Source organism: Podarcis cretensis (assembly GCF_951804945.1).
Source record: "Podarcis cretensis genome assembly, chromosome: 11".
Taxonomy (NCBI): domain Eukaryota; kingdom Metazoa; phylum Chordata; class Lepidosauria; order Squamata; family Lacertidae; genus Podarcis; species Podarcis cretensis.
The window spans coordinates 23,317,978-23,326,099 of NC_137180.1; positions in this window are offsets into that span (position 1 = coordinate 23,317,978).

Here is an 8,122-nt window from a genome sequence, read left to right on the forward strand (position 1 = left end):
AATGTTTAAGGAGGATGAATAAAATGAAACTAAGGGGAAATTCATGTATTTTGACGTTAGCTGAAATAAGTGATCAAATAAATTCAAGGGTATGTTCATAGAGATTTTACTTTCTTGGGCTCCATGATCACTGCAGATGGTGACAGCAGTCACGAAATTAAAAGACGCCTGCTTCTTGGGAGAAAGGTGATGGCAAACCTAGACAGCATCTTAAAAAGCAGAGACATCACCTTGCCAACAAAGGTCCGTATAGTTAAAGCCATGGTTTTCCCAGTAGTGATGTATGGAAGTGAGAGCTGGACCATAAAGAAGGCTGATCGCCAAAGAATTGATGCTTTTGAACTATGGTGCTGGAGGAGACTCTTGAGAGTCCCATGGACTGCAAGAAGATCAAACCTAGCCATTCTGAAGGAAATCAGCCCTGAGTGCTCACTGGAAGGACAGATCGTGAAGCTGAGACTCTAATACTTTGGCCACCTCATGAGAAGAGAAGACTCCCTAGAAAAGACCTGATGTTAGGAAAGATGGAGGGCCCAAGGAGAAGGGGACGACAGAGGACGAGATGGTTGGACAGTGTTCTCGAAGCTACAAACATGAGTCTGACCAAACTGCAGGAGGCAGTGGAAGACAGGAGTGCCTGGCGTGCTCTGGTCCATGGGGTCACGAAGAGTCGGACACGACTAAATGACTAAACAACAACAATGTTCATAGAATTGTAGAGTTTCAACGCCCTGCAATGCAAGAATCACAGCTAAATATTCCCTGACAGTCGACCATCCAACCTCTGTTTAAGAAACCTCCAGTGAAGGAAAGTCTACCACCTTCCAAGGCAGTCTGTTCCACTGTCAAACAGGTCTTAACATTAGAAAGTTCTTCCTAATGTTTAGTCAGAATCTCCTTTCTTGTAATTTGAATCCTAATCAAGACCTGCTCTCTGGAGCAGCAGAAAGCAAGTTTGTTTCATCTTCCATGTGACAGCCTTCAGATATTTGAAGAAGGCTATTACATCACCAGCCTGGGCTGGATGAATCCCAAACCGGAATTAAGATTGCCGGAAGAAATATCAACAACCTCAGACATGCAGATGACACAACTTTGATGGCAGAAAGTGAGGAGGAATTAAAGAACCTTTTAATGAGGGTGAAAGAGGAGAGCACAAAATATGGTCTGAAGCTCAACATTAAAAAAACTAAGATCATGGGCTCTGGGCCCATCACCTCCTGGCAAATAGAAGGGGAAGAAATGAAGGCAGTGAGAGATTTTACCTACTTGGGCTCCATGATCACTGCAGATGGTGACAGCAGCCACGAAATTAAAAGACGCCTGCTTTTTGGGAGAAAAGCAATGACAAACCTAGACAGCATCTTAAAAAGCAGAGACATCACCTTGCCAACAAAGGTCCATATAGTAAAAGCTATGGTTTTCCCAGTAGTGATGTATGGAAGAGAGAGCTGGACAATAAAGAAGGCTGATTGCCGAAGAATTGATGCTTTTGAATTATGGTGCTGGAGGAGACTCTTGAGAGTCCCATGGACTGCAAGAAGATCAAACCCATCCATTCTTAAGGAAATCAGCCCTGAGTGCTCACTGAAAGGACAGATCCTGAAGGTGAGGCTCCAATACTTTGGCCACCTCATGAGAAGAGAAGACTCCCTGGAAAAGGCCCTGATGTTGGGAAAGATGGAGGGCACAAGGAGAAGGGGACAACAGAGGATGAGATAATAATAATAATAATAATAATAATAATAATAATAATAATAATAATAATTTATTATTTGTACCACGCCCATCTGGCTGGGTCTCCCCAGCCACTCTGGGCGGCTTCCATAAAAACCAAAAATACACTAAAATATCACAGATTAAAAACTTCCCTGAACAGGGCTGCCTTAAGATGTCTTCTGAATGTCACGTAGTTATTTATTGCTTTGACATCTGATGGGAGGGCGTTCCACAGGGCAGGCGCCACGACCGAGAAGGCCCTCTGCCTGGTTCCCTGTAGCTTTGCTTCTCGCAATGAGGGAACCGCCAGAAGGCCCTCGGCACTGGACCTCAGCGTCCGGGCAGAACGATGGAGGTGGAGACGCTCCTTCAGGTATACTGGGCCGAGGCCGTTTAGGGCTTTAAAGGTCAACACCAGCACTTTGAATTGTGCTCGGAAACGTACTGGGAGCCAATGTAGGTCTTTCAAGACCGGTGTTATGTGGTCTCGGCGGCCGCCCCCAGTCACCAGTCTAGCTGCCGCATTCTGGATTAGTTGTAGTTTCCGAGTCACCTTCAAAGGTAGCCCCACGTAGAGCGCATTGCAGTAGTCCAAGCAGGAGATAACTAGAGCATGCACCACTCTGGCGAGACAGTCCGCAGGCAGGTAGGGTCTCAGCCTGCGTACCAGGTGGAGTTGGTAGACAGCTGCTCTGGATACAGAATTGACCTGCTCCTCCATGGACAGCTGTGAGTCCAAAATGACTCCCAGGCTGCGCACCTGGTCCTTCAGGGGCACAGTTACCCTATTCAGGACCAGGGAGTCCTCCACACCAGCCCGCCCCCTGTCCCCCAAAAACAGTACTTCTGTCTTGTCAGGATTCAACCTCAATCCATTAGCCGCCATCCATCCTCCAACCGCCTCCAGGCACTCACACAGGACCTTCACCGCCTTCACTGGTTCTGATTTGAAAGAGAGGTAGAGCTGGGTATCATCTGCATATTGATGAACACCCAGTCCAAACTCCCTGATGATCTCTCCCAGCGGCTTCATATAGATGTTAAAAAGCTTGGGGGAGAGGACGGAACCTTGAGGCACCCCACAAGTGAGGGCCCAGGGGTCTGAACACTCATCCCCCCCCACCACTTTCTGAACACGGCCCAGGAGGAAGGAGCGAAACCACTGTATAACAGTGCCCCCAGCTCCCAGCCCCTCTAGACAGTCCAGAAGGATGTTATGGTCGATTGTATCAAAGGCCGCTGAGAGATCCAGCAGAACTAGGAAACAACTCTCACCTTTGTCCCTAGCTCGCCGGAGATCATCAACCAGCGCGACCAAGGCAGTTTCAGTCCCATGATAAGGCCTGAATCCCGATTGGAAGGGATCCAAATGGTCCGCATCCTCCAGGCGTGCCTGGAGTTGTTCAGCAACCACGCGCTCAATCACCTTGCCCAAGAAAGGAAGATTTGAGACTGGGCGATAGTTGGCCATACTGGCCGGGTCTAAAGATGGTTTTTTAAGAAGCGGTTTAATGACCGCCTCTTTCAGCGGATCTGGGAATGTTCCCTCACAGAGGGAAGCATTCACCACCCCGCAGAGCCCATCGCCCAGCCCTTCCCGGCTTGCTTTTATTAGCCAGGATGGGCAAGGATCCAGGAGACAGGTGGTTGGTTTCACGCGTCCAGGCAGCCTGTCCACATCCTCGGGGGTAACGGATTGAAATTGATTCCATGCAACTTGACCAGACAGAGCTCTAGCACTCTCCCGCCCCGGCACTGCTCCCACGGTGGTGTCTAGCTCCTTCCGAATATGAGTGATTTTATCTGCAAAAAACTTTGCAAAATCGTTGCAGGAGATCTTGGGGTCTTTACAAGGCCCCGGTGGTAAAGGTGGTTCCGTTAAATTACGAACCACCTGAAAGAGTCTCCTGCTACTATTTTCTGCAGATGCAATAGAGGCGGTGAAGAAAGTCTTCTTTGCCGTCGCTATCGCCACTTGGTAGGCTCGACGTTGAGCTCTAACCTGTGTCCGGTCAGATTCGGAGTGAGTTTTTTGCCACCGATGCTCTAGCCGTCTCAGCGATTGTTTCATCGCCCTCAGCTCCGAAGAAAACCACGGAGCTGTCCGGGCTCCATGCAATCGGAGAGGGCGCTTCGGAGCCAGACAGTCGATAGCCCTAGTCGATAGTCTAGACTAGTCGATAGACTAGTCGATAGTCGATAGTCGATAACTCCGCATTCCAGCGGGCCACCAGGGAATCAGCTGAAAGGCCATCAACATGGGATAAAGCATCCCCTACCACTCTCTGGAAACCATTTGGATCCATTAAGTGGCGGGGGCGGACCATCCGAATTGGTCCCACCTCCCTGCAGAGGGGAAGGGTCGCGGAGAAGTCCAGTTGCACCAGGAAGTGATCTGACCATGGCACTTCTTTTGTTTCACTTTTACTTAGTGTCAGATCACCCACGTCACTACAGGTGAACACCAGGTCTAAGGCATGTCCATGACTATGAGTTGGGCCAAACTTATTCAGGGACAGCCCCATGGAGGCCATGCTTTCCACGAAGTCCCGAGCAGCCCCTTGTAAGGTCGTGTTGGCATGGATGTTAAAATCTCCTAGGACAACCAAACTAGGTGTCTCCAGGAGAAAATCCGCCACGACCTGAAGCAGCTCAGACAGGGAGTCCTTGGTGCAGCGGGGAGGTCGGTACACCAAAAGGAATCCTGTACTGCCCCTATTGCCCAGCTTCCAGAACATGCACTCAGAAAGCTGGATCTTCCCAGTAGGACGCCTGGTGCAAGCTAGTGACTTCCTAAAAATCACTGCAACCCCCCCTCCCCGCCCACATGACCTGGGTTGCTGTGCGTAAGAGAAACCTGGTGGGCAAGCAGCGGCAAGGACAGGCCCATCTGCTTCCTCCAACCAGGTCTCTGTCACACATGCCAGGTCAAATCCTCCATCCACAATCAGGTCGTGGATGGCAGTGGTTTTATTCATCATTGACCGGGCATTACACAGCAACACCTTCAGGTCATGTAGGTTTCCCCTGTTGATTCCAGTATCCATCTGGTCAAGACCAGACCCGGAGGCAGGGATAGTCTTCAAACAACGACTAAACCTGCCTCCTCGGTAATGACATGGTCTGGTCTTAGCGTAACTCCGCCTCCTGCCCATGATCACCGAGATCGGATGTCCCAGTGCTTCCCCCCCTGTGGAACTTGTCCCAGCCATCGTGTTGGCTGGGGCCCCACTCCCAGGCAGCCCTGATCCCGCCCCTTAAAAACAAAACACAAACTATACAGAACCAATAAAACAACAACAACAAAAAGAAACAAAACAATTATACTAAAATTAATCCCCAACTAAATATCCATCCCACCCACCCCCAACAATGGAAAAAAGGGGAAAAAAATTTAAATTTAAATTTAAATTTAAATTGCCACCGACTGCTTGAGGACATTTTAAAGCACATTAACCACCTGGAACAGGGAAGAATGGCAGAACACTTCCCACCCTTCCCAAAAAGTTTGTTCCAAATAAGTGCCTGGGCCACGCCCCCTGGGCCTGCTGGAAAAGGCCCTGGAAGGGAGCAGGCCCTGCAGTCCTCACCCAGCCGATGTTCCGAGGCCTCACTGCAGCAGGAGTCCCTTTATAGCCGGGAGAGAGGGCCTGGGCCACGCCCCCGGGCCAGTTGGAAAAGGTCCTGGAAGGGAGCAGGCCCTGCAGTCCTCACCCAGCCGATGTTCCGAGGTCTCACTGCAGCAGGAGTCCCTTTGTAGCCGGGAGAGAGGGCCTGGGCCACGCCCCCTGGGCCAGTTGGAAAAGGCCCTGGAAGGGAGCAGGCCCTGCAGTCCTCACCCAGCCGATGTTCCGAGGCCTCACTGCAGCAGGAGTCCCTTTATAGCCGGGAGAGAGGGCCTGGGCCACGCCCCCGGGCCAGTTGGAAAAGGTCCTGGAAGGGAGCAGGCCCTGCAGTCCTCACCCAGCCGATGGTCCGAGGCCTCACTGCAGCAGGAGTCCCTTTGTAGCCGGGAGAGAGGGCCTGGGCCACGCCCCCGGGCCAGTTGGAAAAGGCCCTGGAAGGGAGCAGGCCCTGCAGTCCTCACCCAGCCGATGGTCCGGAGATGGTTGGACAGTGTTCTCGAAGCTACAGGCATGAGTCTGACCAAACTGTGGGAGGCAGTGGAAGACAGGAGTGCCTGGCGTGCTCTGGTCCATGGGGTCACAAAGAGTCGGACACGACTAAACAACAACAACCTTGTTGCCAAGGGGCCAGTCATTGCTGACAGTACTGAGTTATTTGGAACAACGGTCTGCCTTGCTGTAAGGCAGCTTCCTATGGTTCTTCCCTCTGGGAGTGATGGATAAGAGTTTTCCTGTATGAGTCAATTCCTCCCTCAGGATGCCTCTCTGCCCCTGTTCCCACTTGTTCCTGAGGCTGGATAAGTATTTGGAGAGGATAGAAAGTTTTCCTGGTTTCTTGCCCAGTCTGTTGCTTATTGATGCTTGGTTTTTACCTATCCATGACAGTTATTATTTATGTTCTACTCTGAGGAGAATGCAACACAAAGCAATGAGCATTCAGCAGAGTGGATGCAACCATCATTAAAACGAACTCACACTATCTTGGAATGCCTGGACACATGAAATATTAGGCTTGTTTGAAGAGCCACATAGACTGGTTGCCATTATGTACTAACTACTGACGCAAAAGAGGGAATGTATCCAAGAGGCAAATGTTTCGTTTTTTTACTATCACATGTGAGTAATAAACAAAAGAAGAGGTGATGCTGGAACAAAGGAAATTTTCTACTGCTGAGTCACTCCACTGGTTTATTTAACTCAGAATAAAAAATGGTTGCTCTTTAGGATTTCAGAAACAGGACATTGCCAACCCTACTTGGAAATGCTTTGCGTCAAAACTAAAGCCCTTGGGTTTCCCTTGGGTTACAGACAGGAATGTTTGCTCCATTCTTCTGAAAAGTAACAAGGGTGTTTTCACATCCCAAGAATGCACAGCAACTGAGGACTCAACACCCTTGGTGGAAGATGGGAAGAGCTTATCAGTCTGGGACGCTGGAAAAGTATGGTCAATTCAAGTGTGGTGGATAATGGTATGCTTTGTGGTGAGAGCCAAACTGCATGTGAGTATTAGCTGTGAGTATTATCACTCTTTCCATGCGTAACATTTATTTGTCAGCCTTTATCAGGAGAGGGCATTGTTACAAAAGTTGGGTGCCACCCCCACTCTCTGATGAGAGATAGCAAGATCCCAGGGGATTCTTGGCACTTACCAAGGGTCTCTGTTCCTTTGGAGAATCGAGATACGACTGAGACTATCGTAACTTTAAGAAATATGATTTATTCACCTATTTACACCTTCGTTCTGCATGGAGGGAGTCCAGATCTTATAGCACGGTTATTTCAAGAGGAGCTTGTCCCCCACAGTAGTGCAGCCATGGAGTCCAAGGCATCTCTCCCAGCCAGCCTTCAGCCAGCCTGCCCAAGATGGATCTCAGTCTTTTCTTTCTCCTTCTTCTTCCCATAACACCTTGCTAACAAACTCTCTTTTCCTGCCACTTAGAGCACACACCCTATCACCTTGGCAACATCTGTCTCCCCAGGCCATACAACACCTTTTGTCATGTTAACAGATGTGATCTTCACTAGGCTGGTTTGCATAAGCCAGCCCAGGTATTCCTTGTCCCGCACAGTTCTGCAGCTTGTGCTTTCATCCATATCCCAATTAATCAAAATCCTACCATTTATTAATTTCTAGTGTTTGGGGGGGGTTCCCCTCAAATCTATAACAGTATTTTTCAGTGCAGAATCTGTCTGCAAATTGGGGGGGGGGGAGCAGACAGACTGAGAGCATTGAGTAAATTTTGCTGTTTTCTCCACTGTTCTTCAGTGTAACAGCAAAGGTACTCTGCAGATGAAAAGGAGATACGTATAGTTTGGCTCAGAGGTGTCTAATACATTTGAAGCAAACGACTTCCTCTAAAAAATATTGGGATTTGTATTTTGTTAAGGGTACTGGGAATTACAGTGGTACCTCGGGTTACATACGCTTCAGGTTATAGACTCCGCTAACCCAGAAATAGTGCTTCAGGATAAGAACAGAAATTGTGCTCTGGCAGCATGGCAGCAGCAGGAGGCCCCATTAGCAAAAGTGGTGCTTCAAGTTAAGAACAGTTTCAGGTTAAGTACGGACCTCTGGAACGAATTAAGTACTTAACCCAAGGTACCACTATATAGCTCTATAAGGGGTAATTGACAGATCCTAGGATTTTGCAGGGGGAGCAATGAGCTTTAAATGCGCTTTAATCGTACGGTGTGTACGCAGCCTTAAAAACTTGTGTAGCACCCTGCTTGTGGTTAACGCTTAGCTGGAATGAAATATTCAACGCAGCAATAGAGAA